Here is a 15,719-nt window from a genome sequence, read left to right as displayed (position 1 = left end):
GTTGATATCCCAGTATGCCTCCATACTATGCTCAATTTTATGGCACAGAAAGAGGCCTGTTAAGGAATCTCCGTTCACCTGGGGAAAGGATTTCTGCCAGATCATCTCCCTGTATAAGGCTTTATATTCCGCTTTTGAGGGAAACAAGTTCCCTTCTGGGTCCCGCCATAAGTGGGTCAGGCCCATACTTAAGAGAGCCACCTTAATCTTGTGTAACCATGTGATCTTATTGGATTTATCAGCCTCTCTAAGTTTCTTAAGTGCCTGCGCATAATCTGCCAACTCCGGGGTGGTCCAAAGCCGTCGCCAATAGGCAAGAGGTCCAAAACCCGCTTCTTCTTCAAATGAAATACACCCAAGGTCCATCAATAACGGCCTTAAAGGTGTTGACATCGGGAGACCAGTCAATGCCCTCAGGAACTTGTTCTGAGCTTGGACTAAAAAAGATACATTTTCGAACCCCCAGAGTTCTGCTCCATAGGTTATTGAGACTCTAACCTTTCTTTGATAAATAGTCATGGCCGGAGCCACTGGTTTGATTAGGGATAGTCGGTGTTCTTTCAGGAGAGCCCCCGCTAGTTGGTTGTGCTTTACCACCAACAGATCCATCTGTGGCTTCCAAATCAATCTCTTGCCCAAGGTGACCCCAAGATAGGTAAAAGAATCAGTTTGTTCGAGGGGGACATTATTCATTACTGCTCTTGCTTTCACTGATTTACTTTTGTGCAAAACCATAAATTTAGTCTTGACGACATTAACTATAAGTTCATGGTCATCGCAGAACAAAATAAATTGGTCCAGGGCTCTTTGCAGACCAATTTGAGTTTTTGACAATATTAAAGTATCGTCCGCAAACATCATTAGCAGAACCCTCAAACTAGCAAGAGTCGGAGTGTCCGTGGGATAATCAGAGTAATAAGATACCACATTATTGATAAACAGGGAAAAGAGGGTGGGGGCTAGGACACACAACCCTGCTACACTCCCTTGTTAACCAAAAAACGTTCTGTTGTCTCCCCTTGTTGTCCCCGCCATACCCGGGAATAAGTAGAGTTGTGCATTTTAATGATGAATGAAAGGAACTTTACGGGCATCCCAGCTTTATTAAGAGTGTCCCAGCGTTTATTACGGGGGCCTAAGTCAAATGCAGACTTAAGATCTATAAATGCTGCATAAAGCGTGCCCTGGGCTAAGATCACTGTGTTCAAATATAACATCATAAATCTAAAGACTTGGTCTATAGTGCTGGCATGGGAGCGAAATCCTGCTTGATAGGTGGATAGTATCTCGTTATCAACAATCCACCTGTTTACCCTGCCCAGCACTAATCTAGCCACCAACGTTTGCATAGTATCAATAAGACTGATGGGCCGGTAGTTGGATGGGGAGGCTCGGTCCTCTTTTTAGGTCTCGCTGATCTAACGCGCATGCGTTGGTCTGCGATAGTTTAGTAAGGAACTTTTAAAAATGCTCCCAAAGTCTGCAGGCGGATCGGGCACAGTGCATGTGCGCTGGGCGCGTGCGCCATTTGTCCGCCTGCAGCTTTGGGAGCAATTTCGCGGCCGCTTTGATGTTCTCAGTGAGCCGGGCGGCCACTGAGAACATCAAAGCGGCCGCGTAAGTGATCACAGGCGTGCGCACCATTTGTCAGCCTGACTGGGTTCTCTTTGCACTTTTAATGATGGGTCTCGACGCGCCTGGCTCGAAGCTCAAGGCAAAGGAAAGCATTTAAGCAACAACCGCTTGTTTTTTCATTTCGCGGCCACAGCTGCCTCTGTAACGGCTCATTAATTTAATTGTTGTGACTCGTGCTGGTTTGCTTGCACTCCCCATCCCTGTCCTCCGCCCCTCCCCGCCGCTGCTGCAGTCGCTAGGCGCTACACCTTTCAACCTCGAGATTTCTTTGAAAGAGCTGCTGCCCGGCCCAACTTTCCCCATACCCAGTCCATTACCGTCGAGTTATTTACATACCAAGTCTGACTCTGGCTCGGCTCTAAAATTTTCTGGGTTGTGCACCTCTGTTCATATCTAAGGATAGCTGCATTTTTATCAATATTCCTTTCAATGAAGATCAGATGGGAGTACACACAGAGCAGCTCTCCGGGCCCAATATGAGCACAAGCACTAACCAACGCAAACAATGTGTCTGAGACGTCCGCCTTAAAGCAGCGCTATACCCGCCTTTTCTTGACTTCAGATTTTCCCAAACCCATATTTTGTTTTTTGAATGTGTAACATTTTGAAATAAAGAAATGTTTGCAACTTTTTTGCATGTAGGGGCCCCATTGTTATTAAACTCTGTTTCTCTCTCTCAGCCTTCTTTGCACTCACGTTTGAGAATGGCTCCGCCGAGACACCTAAGCGCATACATAGATCTCTAAAATGAGCATGTAACTCCAGGTGGTGCAGTGAAATGTTTCAACCACTCCACGGGGAAGAACACGTTGCGTTCTTGGCTTAATGCCGGGAATGGCTGAAGGTGTCACGCATGGCACAGGGTCACTGGGAGTCTACATAGAAGATACAGCAGTGATGTTACCGCTTTCTTCCAACACATTCAGCGGAAACCATTTCAAATTGAGCTCTGCAAATTTAACAGCCAACTGGGCACGTCACCAGAAACACCAGCAAAAGTACCGCTTCTTTAAATAAACAAAAATGCGCGATGGCCCGCGTTTGGAAAAGTTAAGTTACTTTTAGCTGTTGTATAATAAAACCAGGACTGATGGGCCCACCTGATGTCATTGGCACTTTGGGGACCCTGCAGTTTAAACATACAACTGCATATCCCCCATCAGTTACTTGATGCGGATTTTTTTTTTTTTTTTTTTTTTTTTTTGGTTATAAACTTTTATTCAGTGACAGTGCAGACACACAGCTCTATGCCTACAACCCTGAGGCCGGCAGCAATGTAAATGAACTTCAAGACAGCATGATAGTATCGGCAGATCTTACAGAGCAATATCCCCCCAGGGAACAGTGGACGTCCCGCCCCTTCACCACTGCTAGACACACTTTCCCTAGGTCCCAAGGCCTCCCCATCCTAACCTCGCCCCCCCCTGTTGGTGCCCACCCAGCCCCACTACGTAATGAAGTGTGTTGGTGTGGAATGTCTGTCTGACCCCTGAACCCGGCTTATAACCTCGCTGACAACTACCCTCCCCGAAACTTATCCCCTTCCCCCCCTTAACTACCCCCGTGCTTGCCTCTGCATGATTCCCAAAACATGTCCCCTCCCAACCCGTTCTCCCAATACGTGACCTACTCTCCACCCGCTCCAAATCTCAGTGACCCCTGTGTCCTGCGACTACCCGTCCTGTAAGTAGCACACTGGAAATGGCGTTCAAATGGCACGCTACCACTAGCCTCCCACCACCCTTGAAGACTCACACAGTGACGCACCCAGGCCCCCACTAGTCGCTGAAACCGAGAGAGTCTAGCCCCGAACCTCAGTGTCCTCCTCCCCGCTCTGGTTCTCCTCTCCCTCATGTCCCGAATCCACGTCAGCCTTTTTGGTGGCATACGTCAGGAACTGGTCCCAGAAATTTTTCGGTCTGCTGCGAGGAGGTAGAAGCTCGCTATAGAGCTGTGACTGAGTGCACCCATATAGCATATCTCTGGACCACCCAACTTTGGTCGGGAGAGGTCCTCGCATCCAGCACCGCGCCACCAGCCGTCGGGCCATTATTAGTCCCAGATCCGCAAGGCGACGCATCGCCGGCGGGAGAATTCTGGAGTGCCCCAGGAGTGCCAACGCCGGGTCAACCGGTAGCTCGGTCTCCAGTATGTGGCCCAGCTCCTCAAAAATAGCCGCCCAGAATCTGTTGATGCCCGGGCATGCCCACGCGAGATGCATGAAATCCGCCACTGGTGAGTGGCAGCGATCGCACTCCGCTGATTGTCTGAGGCCGTACCTATGTAGGCGTTCAGGGGTGTAATACACTCTTTGCAGGAATTTAAAGTGGATGAGTCTATGTCGAGCGTTTATGGAAACCCTTCTAGTATTGCGGCAGCAGTATTCCCACATAGAATCGCTGATTTCCGCCTGCAGATCCCGCTGCCATGCCGAACGAGCTTTGGAGATAGTCTGTTGGCCGCTACGCTGGCCTATCCGATACAACCGGGAGACAAGATGGCTAGGGGACGGCGTTTTGATAACGTACGTCAGTTCCGGAGTTTCAGGAGGCTCCTGCATGGTAGTACCCAACAAGTCCCGTAACGCCGCTCGGACCCTGTGGAAATGAAAGCGTTGCATTAGTGTGGCAGACGGCCTGGAATGTGCCAGCAGTGTCCAGGTGATCGCAGTGCCCTCTTGGAATAGATCTCCCAGCTTGAGTATGCCCAATTGACGAAGCGCCAACAGGACCCCTTTCTCCCGCAGCGGCGAGAGCCATACTGCCCAATCTATAGGGACCAGCGGGGAATACAGTAGGTCATGACCATGTCTCCGAGCCAAGGAATGCCACGCATGGTTAGTCGCCGTGATGGAGTCCAATATACCAACCCGACGTGAAGCCGGTTCAAACACTGTGGCAGGCGGGGGGAGAGGGGCAGTGAAAAGGGTTTCAAGTATCACGTGGGGGATGTTGCGATCCCCGTGAGTCCAAGTATGCAAATGTGTCGCTTGCGCAACCCTGTAGTATCTCTCCAAGTCAGGCGCCCCTAAACCTCCTTGCTCATAAGGGAGCGTTAGGATTTGCCACTGTATCCTCGGTTGCTTGCCCCCCCAGGCCAACCGTATGAGTGTCTGGGTCAGTGTCTTGAAGAACACCTTCGGTAGGGTCACCGGGATGGTATTGAACAAAAACAGGAACCGAGGTAGGACTATCATTTTCATCAGGGCTATGCGATCCGACAGGGAGAACGGCAACTTGCACCATCTATCAACATCATCGGACAGTCTGGAATAGGCCACCCCATAATTCTCCCTCACAAGAACATCCGGGTCCGGGTGCAGTTGTATGCCCAGATATCGGACCGGATCATCCGACCACTGTAGTGGATAATCCATCTCAAACTTGCTCGTTGCCGGGGTCAGCGGGAATGCAACGGATTTGCTCCAGTTTACTCTCAGTCCTGATAATGCTCCAAATTGCACTACTTCCCGTAGCACAGAGGAGAGATTGAGCTCTGGGTCTCTAACATAGAGGAGGGTATCGTCAGCATACGTGGATATGCAGATCTTGTACGTAGGGAAACTGATTCCCTCGAGACTATGGTATTCCCTCAGAGCGCACGCTAGAGGTTCAGCAACGAGTGCGTATAGCAGAGGTGATAGAGGGCAGCCCTGCCTGGTGCCCCTGCGTATTGCAAAGGCGTCCGACACTCTGTTGCCCAGGCGAACTCTTGCTGATGGTTCATAGTATAACGCTCCTATCATCTGCAGGAATGGTTCTCCCAGGCCCAGCTTCCGTAGTACTCTAGACATGAAGGGCCATTCGACAGAGTCGAACGCCTTCTCCATGTCCAAAAATACAGCTAGCGCCTTACACTCCGGTTTAACATGTTGCATTGTCCCTAGCACCGTGCGGATGTTGTAGGTAAGGCTCCTGGTAGGGATGAAGCCGGCCTGCTCCGGAGCGACCAGTTCCGGGGTCAAGAGAGCCAGACGTGTCGCCAGCACTTTGGCGTAAAGTTTAGCATCGACATTTATTAACGAGAGTGGCCGGTATGAGCTCCGTTCCGTCGGGGGGTTTCCCGGCTTAAGGAGGGTAATAATGAGAGCCTCTCGCATGGATGGCGGCATGCAACCTTCCTGACATATACCGTCGAACAGAGTCGACAGGTAGGGCACCAACTGGTCCCCGAAGGCCTTGTAGAAGCCAACCGTCAGCCCGTCGGAACCCGGGGCACTGCCCGCGCTCATGCTGTTTAGTGCTTCCACTATCTCTTCCCTCTGAATAGGCATCATCAGGAACTCCCTCTGTGCGTTCGATAGCTGTGGCATTTTAATAAAGTCTAGATAATCATCAATTGCCCCCTCCATGCCAGTAGATTTGGCCTCATAAAGAGTGGAGTAGAATTGTCGAAACTCGTCTAAAATTCGCTCTTCGTCTGTCAGGAGCTCTCCCGTACTCGACACCAATTCGCCGACCACAAGCTGACGTCTTTCGCTGCGAACCATGTTGGCCAGCAGGGATCCAGGCCTCCCACCTTCGCCATAAGTGCGTGCTGTAGCGTATTTGCCCAAGTGTTGGACCTCCCTGTCTGCTTCCGCATTGTATTCTGATACTAGCTGTTTAATAATATCTAGTGTGTCCCCGTCAGGGCTTGTCTGCAGACTCCGCTCCAGTTCCGCCAGGCGCGTTTCCAGGTATTGAAGCCGCTGCCTAATGGACTTAAGGACACTGGAGTGCTTGGCCATAGCTACACCTCGCACATACACCTTAAACGTCTCCCACAGCGTGTGGAAGTCATCCACGGAGCCCACGTTGACGTCAAAGAAGTTCTGGATCTCCTCTGCAAGTTCGCCCCTAAACAGTTCGTCTAGCAGGGAATATGGGGGAAAGCGCCACGTGAACGGGGGGAGACGAGGCGTCGGCAGTTCGAGAAGCATGAGGAGAGGAGAATGATCCGAAAGCGTGCGGGGCAGAATAAGACAGTCCCTCACTCTGCTAGCCAGAGGCCGCGACGCAAGCCAGTAATCAATTCTCGTGTGTATTTCGTGGTAGGAGGAATAGTGCGTGTAGCCTCCTCTGGCATGGTGCCTATTGCGCCATACGTCAAGTAAATCCAGGCGCGCCATTGCAGTCTGTAGCACCGCTGCCGCAGCCGACGGATTCCTATGCGGTCCCGCCGACCTGTCCAGCATCGGGTCAAGAACCAGATTAAAATCCCCACCCCAGAGCATACCGGAACATTCATACAACTCGCATTTCTGAGCCAATGTCGTGTAGAACTCCGGGGAGTCAAAGTTTGGGCCATACACATTCACCACCATGCAATCAAGACCCCTGCCCTTACATCTGCAGAGTACATATCTGCCATCGGTGTCGGCTTCCAAGAGCGTCAGTTTTAGTTTGGAGCCAGGGTTAACCCAAATGAGAGTACCCCTGGAATGAGTCGTGAACCCTGAAGCTACACTACAATCCACCAGACCCTTGTGAAGAAGCATTTTGCTGGTCAGAGGTAAGTGCGTTTCCTGTAATAGTGCAAGATCTATGTGGTGTCTGCGCAGGTAACTGAGGACTTTGCGAAGCTTCCTGAAGTCATTCAATCCCCGTACATTCCAAGTCAAGAGTCTTAATTGTGTATGTTCCGGCTCCCTCAGTGCCGCGATCTCGGAAGTATCAGTCCCACCCGCCATGGTTGAATTTAATAAAGTTGTGGAACAGATGCACGTTTACTGCGGCAACACAGTCAAGCAGGAGAAACGGAGGGGGAGCTACAGCTGCAAGTAAATTGGGAGGTCCCCGCAGATATTGGCAAAGCACATTTTCAATCAGGAACAAGAAGAACAGTCCAAGTCCAGAAACAAACCCCAACATTCCACCCCCCTCCCACAGCTGACCCTCCCCAACTCGGCCATGCAGGTCCCTGTCCCACCCGCCCCTCCCCAGTAACCAGTCCAGAAACCCCATAGCCAACGGCACGTGGGCAAAGGTAGCCAGCCACTACAGACTCACCTAGTAAGTCACAACTCTGGAACCCTAAGTCCCCACCCCCCGCCGTACACCATCTAGTATGCATCAGCCCATCAAGCCGTAGACACAATTTCTACATGTCCCCCAGCTTTGCCGGGAATAAACTCCCCCCCCCCCCCACCCGCCCTCGGTGCATCAACCACAACCCATCAAACGGTAATAGGCCAGAAAGAGCAACAGTCACAATGGATGCAGTCTAGCACAACAAGGGACAATAACTGTGCACACGCCCCATACCCTCTGTTCAGTGACATCCCGGCAGTGAATAGTTCCTACAGATCCAGAACACTCCAAGCACACACGACCTCAAAAAGGAACAATTGGCAAACACTGTACCACAGAGCAGTCATCGCCAGGTCACTCCTGATTGTCTACTTGTTGCTGATCAGATTCTTCCTGGTTATCCGCCTTCTCTTCCGGCCTTTCTCGAGCCCATTTCTTCAATGCTTTTTGCAACTCCGCAGGGTCCGTGAAGATGTGCGAATGGCCCTGCCTATTCACACGCAGTTTGGCTGGGTACAGCATGGCGTAATCGAGGCCCATGTCTCTGAGTCGTTTCTTGTGTGGAGCAAAGTGTTTTCGCGCCTCCTGAACCCGGGCCGTGAAGTCAGGGAAGATGGAAATCACTGATCCCTCGAAGTGCAGATCTCCCTTGGAACGTGCCAACCGAAGTGCCGTGTCCCTGTCTCTGTAATTCAACAGCTTCGCTATAATTGGTCGCGGAGGGAGACCCGGATTAGGACGCGGGCCCAGTGACCGATGAGCTCGTTCGACCACGAACATGGATGAGAACACTCCTTCTCCAAGCAGGTTAGTGAGCAGGGTTTCCACGAACTGCTCCATTCTTCCGGTCTGAGTGGTCTCCGGCAGGCCAAGGATGCGGAGGTTGCACCGACGGGACCGTGCTTCCAAATCCTCTGTCTTATCTTGCAGAGTTTTGATCAACGCCTCCGCCCGGCGTCTAGCAGTATCCAAGTCTGTCTGGGCCTCCTCCACCTCCGTGATGCGCCTTTCCGCCATGTCATGCCTCTCTGCGTGTTTGTCGAGACGCTCCGCCATGCGGTCCATCCTATATGACATGGCGTCCATCTTGGCCCCCAGCGCCGTGATGTTTGTCTGGATATTCGATTCCATGGAGCGCAGCATCGATTTTATCTCCGAATTATCCTCCTGGCGTTCCCCCGCAGGCAACACCTCATCCTGGTGAGCCTGTGGGCTCATCACTTGGACCCTCCGCTGAGAAAAGGGGAGCTTGCTCTGGGTCCTGTCTCCCTTCCCCATGTCTCCTTTGGTCCTGTTGTGCCCTCGCCGCTGCACGAAGTAGTGTCTGGCCACAAAGGGAAGACTGCTGCCTCCAAACCACTATAACAGCACCACTGTGACTTTAAGGAGGTAGTCCAGCGCCAGACACGGGCCTCTAGATCGCCGCACCACCGCTGGGCCGGCGGCGCAGCAGGTCCACCTCCACCAGATAGTGCAACCGCCGTAATCAGCGCGGCGGGGCCCGGGCCTCGTGTGGGATAAGCAGCAGGAGAGCGGGGGAGGTGCGCAGCTCCCCGAGTGCCCGTGATCTAGGTAAGGAGAGGGGCAAATCCCGGGCCAGGCGGACCGATCAAGGCTCTCTGGGTGGGTAGGGAGGGGGAGTCCACTAGTCCCGTCGCTCCCCCTTCCACTGCAAGGATCTGGGACTGCAGCCTCGTGTGCCTCAGACGCCCCGGGTCTGCGGAAGGCCGCGCGGGCGCCCGGCCCCCTCCCGGCCCCTCACCGCTAGTTGGAGCGAAGTCCGGGTCCACAGCACCAATATTGCCGGCCGCACTCCCCGCGGCAACACCTCCGATGCCTCGCTGAACTCAGCGGAGGGTCCCGATACCTGGCGGTGCAGCCGCCCAGTCTCCGCCGCACGTCGCTGCACGCAACGCGGGCACGTCGCTGCTGGAGACCGCGGATCTCGGGCCTGCCAAGCGTCCCAGCGATGCAGCCCGCCCACTCCGCCGGAGTTGAAGGGAGCAGCCTCAAGTCGGGTCAGCCAAGTCCCCAGGAGATCCGCAACACTTTAGGGGGGAGAGGGGGTCGCAGATCGTGGATTGAGGCAGGATAATGAAGGATTGGAAAGACGGTGTCGGTGGAGCCCCGGGACTATGCGGCCATTTTCCGCGGCTGCTAGCTCCGCCCCCACTTGATGCGGATTTAGTGTTCATAAAAGATGCAGGATGTCGAACAATAGAGAGTAAAGTCTTCCATGGCAGTGCAAGCCTCCTCACACTGCCCAGCAGCGCATATCACCCCTTTTCAGTCAGATGGGAATGTGCTCATTCAGTTTGTGGCCTCTCTCAAGTGTCAGTTTCGTGTCTCTTGTGAGAGTGAGTCTGGCAGGGAGAGGTAGTCCCAGCAATAACTGGTGTCTGTAGATTAGCAGATTCACAAGTTGTAGTAACTAATCATCTTCTTTTTATTGTTCTCTCCCCCTCCGGTGCATTTTTCATTGCTGCATTCTTTATCCTTGGTTTGCTTACTTACTGCCAGCCTTCTATGTAATGTAATTGTCCTTTTGTTTTTCACAGTGTGTATGTAAAGTGCTCTGATACCTATGGGTCTAGCTAGTGCTATATAAAACTTTTTAAATAAATAAAAATAAAAAAAGAACCATGATAACCACATTAATGATGTGATTCTCGACTCCGAATACCATCTCTGTAGAACCGTTGCTTTGCTCGCGTGTCATATCTCTATGGGCACTGCTGCTCGAACTACTGAGCAGTGTGCCGCTCATCCTCTATTCTGCTCTCTATGATGACGGGTACTCTCTATATCTAAGCTGCTCTCTATGGTCCTGTCTCTTCTGATCCTATTCCGAGTTTCCGGGTTGCCTGTGCTGCCGGTTCCACCAATGCTTGTTTTAACTTTCAGCGTGCCACTCTCGGGACGCCTCCATCCAGGATGTGTCTGGTTTGTAATGTGTGTGTGCATGAGTCGCTCCTATAGACCGCGAGAATCCCCCTGTAGCTCCCATGCTGTGCTCGCGCATGCTTTCATTAAGCGCTGTGCCTTCTTTACTCACTCGCTCCATGAAGCAGCCACACCTGCAGGCTCTGAGGTAACCTTCCTTAGCCTCGAAGACCACCTCAACACCGCCTCGGGGGGCTTCGAGGCACCTCTAGTGCCGCCTCACAGACCGCTTCATGAAGCAGCCACACCTGCAGGCTCTGAGGTAACCTTCCTTAGCCTCGGAGACCACCTCAACACTGCCTCGGTGGGCTTGGAGGCGCCTCAGGCACCTCTTTCCAGATCTCGTCTTGCAGTTGCCACTAGGGTGACCAACTGGCATGGGTGCAAATTCAGAACAGTCAGTGAGTGTAAATATTCAGGACAAAGGGTCAAAATTCAGGACAAAAATTCATGACAGGGGGTCAAAAGGTAAGTTTTACAGACACATCAGAGGAGGTTATATAAGTAAGTAAATAGAGAACCACTTAAGTACAAGTGAAAATAAGTTTATATTAGGTTGAGACAATTGTGCCCTTCATGGTTTTTCAGTATGTGTGCAGCTTTAAGCAAATGTGCAGGTCTTTTTGTGGTAACAAAACCGCCGCCCCCACTCCACCTTTCCGGCTCCTAGAGAAAACGCTTGATGCACGGTCCGGCCAGTCTGGCCTTGCTAACACCCTCCAATGGTGCCCCTCATCTTCACATAGACCATCTCTAATGTGTATTTAATTTCTTTTATAGTGCTACTCATACCATGTATGTAGGGCAGAGTGTCGGAGTGCATTACAACACACACATATTATATAGAGACAATCACTCATATAAATGTGAAAGTCAATGTATAGGAAATGTTGCTGCAGATAATGGAGCTTACAATGTGTAATCTTACTTTCATCCATCATTCAGTCTTTCAGCATTCATTCTGTCTTTCCATCTGTGTGCCCATCCATGTCCATATTCAACCATTTACAAACATATCCATCACGTTTCTTTACATCCATCAATTCACTCATCCATCCCTCCATCCACCTGTTTACTCATCCATCCATTATCATCCATCCACCCTTTCACACTATCCATCCGTACAATCATCCATCCAGCTATCCTTTCACTTACTCATTCATCCACCCAGTCACTCATTCTTCCACCCATTCACCCGTTCAGTCATCCGTTCACCCATCCTCCCTTTCTCTCTCCATTCCCCTTTCACTTAGCCATTCCTCCTTCCATCCACCCACCCATCTACTCATCCACTCAGGAATCCATCCATTGAACCTATCACTCATCTATCCTTTCACTCATCCATCCGTCCGTTCTCTCATCCATCCACCCTTTCACTCCTTCACTCATCTATCCATCCTCTTGTCCATCTACCCGCCCTTTCACTTACTCATCCACCCTTTCACTCATCCGTCCATCCATTCACCCTTTCACGTATCAATTCATCATTCCATCCATCATTTCACTCATCCATCCATTCACTCGCCCTTCATCAACCCTTTCACTCATCCATCCATCCATCATTTCAATCATCCATCCACCCACCCACCCACCCATCCCTTCACTTACTTGCTCACTCACCTTTTCACATGAATTATGAGCTGAGCCGTTGTCTGCAGAGTTGCAGACAGAAGAGGCCCATCAAGAACTCCTCCCTCGCTGTAGTTCCTAAAGTAAGGGGTGGGTGGGGCAGAGTTCACTATGGCCCTGTACATAGGTAATCTGAAAAAGTGGAAGGCATGAGTCATGCATGGTGCACAGTGCCCGGACATGGGGCGACTGTGACAAGGTGTTGTTTCCAGAGCTTTAAGTGGGATAAAAAAATGAAGGGGGTCTCTCTAAAACGGTGTTTATGTAATTAAGGGCGTGATTTAAAACACCCAAGCTAAAAATCTGTGCCCGACTGGTACTGTTGTTGCTTCTCTCATTGCATCCAGATATATAATACAAGAAGTTACGTTACACCTAGAACAAGTATCATTACACCTACAACAAACCAGGACTATTGGCTTTGTCAATGGTTGTTAGTTGCATAAAATAAAATAGCAACAACCAGGGCTTCCTTGAATATAGTAGTCCGTTCTAAAATGAAGAGACTCTGAAAGAATTATAATCCTTTCCTTTGAACTTGTTTCACTGCCTTCCATCGATTAACTGGATTCTCACTTAGCAGCAGCATAGGCGTTTTTGCACTTCCAGGTGACAGAAAGCTCTGCCCTAGACCAAGGCTGGAGGAGGCCACCACATGCTGTGCTAGCCCAGACTGACCCTTTGTCATTCTGTATGTGGCAATCAGCCGCACACAGAATGACAATGGGCGGGGTTGGGCTGCTCTTGTGCTCAGAGGAGTGCGAGGCGCCCCATCGGGAGATTAGGCCTTTCACAGGGGAACAGCTCTGTTCCCTGAAAAGCCCAAAATTACGGACACAAGGCGTCCGTAAAAGGGATCCTCATGGACAACAGACGTGAGGTCCAATTTACGGACGGTCCGTGAAATTTACGGACGGTTGGTCACCCTAAGTTGCCACACTTGCCCCTGCAGGCTATGATGTAGCCTTCCTTCCTTAACCTCTTAGACCACTTGGACACCGCCTCGGGAAACTATGAGGCGCCTCTAGCACTGCCTCATGGACCATATATGCCGCTGACACTGACACACCTGCCCCTGCACCGCTGTCTCAACACTGCCCCGTGGCACCTCTTGCACCAGTTGCCAGGCTGCTTCACCCAGCCGCCCACACCTGTGACTTCACCGCCCCCTCCATCTTCTGGGGTAGCTTTCTTCAGCAACCGAGACTGCCAAACTACTGCCTCTGGGAGTTTCGAGGCGCTAATAGCACCACCTCCCAGGCTGCCTCGCTCTGACTCCCACATCGGCCCCTGCACTGGCCCTCCTTGAGTTGCGCCTCGAGACATCCTCTAGCACCTCCCCCCAGACCGCTTCTAGCTGCCTCCAAGCACTACCCCTTAAGCCTGCCTCATGCCCCCTCCCACACCAACTGCCCCTGCACCGCTTCTAGCAGCCTCCTCCTATAGACTCCAGGCCGTCTCATCACAGGTCTGCGACTCCCGCCACCTTGCACTCTCCACTCCTGGCCTCTGACAAGAGTACAGTTTGGCTTTAAAGCAGTTTATAGCACCTCTCTGGCATCGTGTGACACCAAGAGCTGTCTACCTGTGTCATAGTACTCTATCATCAATACTGCAGGTGCAGTGGCACAGTGGTACATGAGTGTGAGGCGCATGTAAAGTTTCCCTAGGCCCGCATGCTGAGATACAGGGCGGCCCGGACGCTGGTTACAAGGCGCATATCTGGCCCAGGGCACGTGCTCCCAGAACCTTTTAGTAGCAAGGTCACCTGACTGGTGAATCTGTAAAAACAAAGTGGGACCCCACAATTCAAAGGCACAGGGTACCACAATTAGACTATCCAGTCATATGAACAGCTCCCTTTGGGTATGTGTCAATCGATCTCACAACCAAATCATACTTTACTTATAGTTGCACTCATCATACCATATGTTTCCCTGGAGACATCAAGGTAGGACCCAGTCACTTTACAATTCTTTTTTTTATTTTTAAAAGACAGTATCTATACCTTTTTGTACACCAAGTATCAAACCCATAAAAAAAAAACAGACTGTGATAGTTGGGAATGTCATTCACATGTAGTTAAACAAGCATTGGCATAGCCAATAGGTCGCGCCTTTGGGACCTTATAAGTGTTTAGCCATGCAACACTTGTTCCTTATGGCTCTCAGTGCTTCACCTAGGGGTCTTCATGCCTTCGCGCTACTCTCTGTACCTCATTGATGCTTTGTGGCTCTCTGATTTTTTGCCTCATGGCTCGCTGTACCTCCTTGAGGGTCTGTGTGCTTCACCTAGGGGTCTTTATGCCTTTGCGCTTCTCTCTGTACCTCATTGAAGCTTTGTGGCTCTCTGATTTGTTTCCTCATGGCTCGCTGTACCTCCTTGAGCGTCTGTGTGCTTCACCTAGGGGTTTTTATGCCTTCGCGCTACTCTCTGTACCTCCTTGATGCTTTGTGGCTCTCTGATTTTTTTGCCTGATGGCTCGCTGTACCTCCTTGAGGGTCTGTGTGCTTCACCTAGGGGTTTTTATGCCTTCGCGCTACTCTCTGTACCTCCTTGATGCTTTGTGGCTCTCTGATTTTTTGCCTCATGGCTCGCTGTACCTCCTTGAGGGTCTGTGTGCTTCACCTAGGGGTCTTTATGCCTTCGCGCTACTCTCTGTACCTCATTGATGCTTTGTGGCTCTCTGATTTGTTTCCTCATGGCTCGCTGTACCTCCTTGAGGGTCTGTGGGCTTCACCTAGGGTTTTTTATGCCTTCGTGCTACTCTCTGTACCTCCTTGATGCTTTGTGGCTCTCTGATTTTTTGCCTCATGGCTCGCTGTACCTCCTTGAGGGTCTGTGTGCTTCACCTAGGGGTTTTTATGCCTTCGCGCTACTCTCTGTACCTCATTGATGCTTTGTGGCTCTCTGATTTGTTTCCTCATGGCTCGCTGTACCTCCTTGAGGTTCTGTGTGCTTCACCTAGGGGTTTTTATGCCTTCGCGCTACTCTCTGTACCTCCTTGATGCTTTGTGGCTTCCTGATTTTCCTCATGGCTCGCTGTACCTCCTTGAGGGTCTGTGCCTTGTTTTGGCTCGCTGTACCCTCTTCTAACTCTGTGTGCCCTCTTAAAGCTTTCTCGGACTCTTTGGGTAGTGTGCCTCCTTCCGGTTCTACATGCTTATGTACATGCCTTGTACATCTTTGTGTCTTTTTGTTCCCCCTCTACCTCTCTCTGCCTCACACGAATGGCCACCAGAGCCTCCTTTCGATTTGTGCCTATTTTAGTCTCATTGCGGGACGGTCCTGCCTCATTATGTCACATTTCGCTAAATGTGTAATCCTTCTACCTCATTAATGATGTGCCTTGTTGTGGATTCCGCCGTAATTATGAGTCTTTCCCTAGAATGGCTTCTAAATCGGTATAGACTTTTTTTCATCCTTTTGCCCCTCCTTGTTCTAAAGTCTGGACCCTGTTTCTTGACTCTTTCTCACTCGGCTGTTCCGTAATGTCCTTTT

Source organism: Lissotriton helveticus, chromosome 9 (genome assembly GCF_964261635.1).
Source record: "Lissotriton helveticus chromosome 9, aLisHel1.1, whole genome shotgun sequence".
NCBI lineage: Eukaryota > Metazoa > Chordata > Amphibia > Caudata > Salamandridae > Lissotriton > Lissotriton helveticus.
This window is presented reverse-complemented; position numbering follows the sequence as displayed.